Raw genomic sequence first — 552 nt, forward strand, 5'->3', positions numbered from 1 at the left:
GCCAGGGCTATACAGAGAAACCCTGTCTCGAAAAACCAAAGAAAAAAAAAAAGATTTATTTATTAATGTTATATGAGTCCACTGTAGCTGTTTTCAGACACACCAGAAGAAGGCATCAGATCCCATTAGAGATGGTTGTGAGCCACCATGTGGTTCCTGGGAATTGAACTCAGGACCTCTGGAAGAGCAGTTGGTGCTCTTAACCACTGAGCCATCTCTCCAGCCCTATACTTTTTAAAAATACATGTAAAATGAACAAAACATAAAAAAGTTAACCATTTTTATTTATGTGTGTTTGTGTATATGTACCGTGGTGGTGGGGCACCTGAGATGGCCAGAAGGGGGCGTCAGATCCCCTAGAGCAGGAGTTACTCGTGGTTGTGAGATGCCTAACATGGGTGCTGGGAACCGAACTTGGGTCCTCTGCCGGAGCAGCATACACACTTAACGACAGGGGCCGTCTCTCCTGCCACTAATTTTAATCTTTAAAAGTATGGTAACTTTTTTTCCTTTTTAAAGAAAAAAATCCTGACTAACCATCCCACCCCTTTT

Source organism: Mus caroli, chromosome 9 (genome assembly GCF_900094665.2).
Source record: "Mus caroli chromosome 9, CAROLI_EIJ_v1.1, whole genome shotgun sequence".
Taxonomy (NCBI): Eukaryota; Metazoa; Chordata; class Mammalia; order Rodentia; family Muridae; genus Mus; species Mus caroli.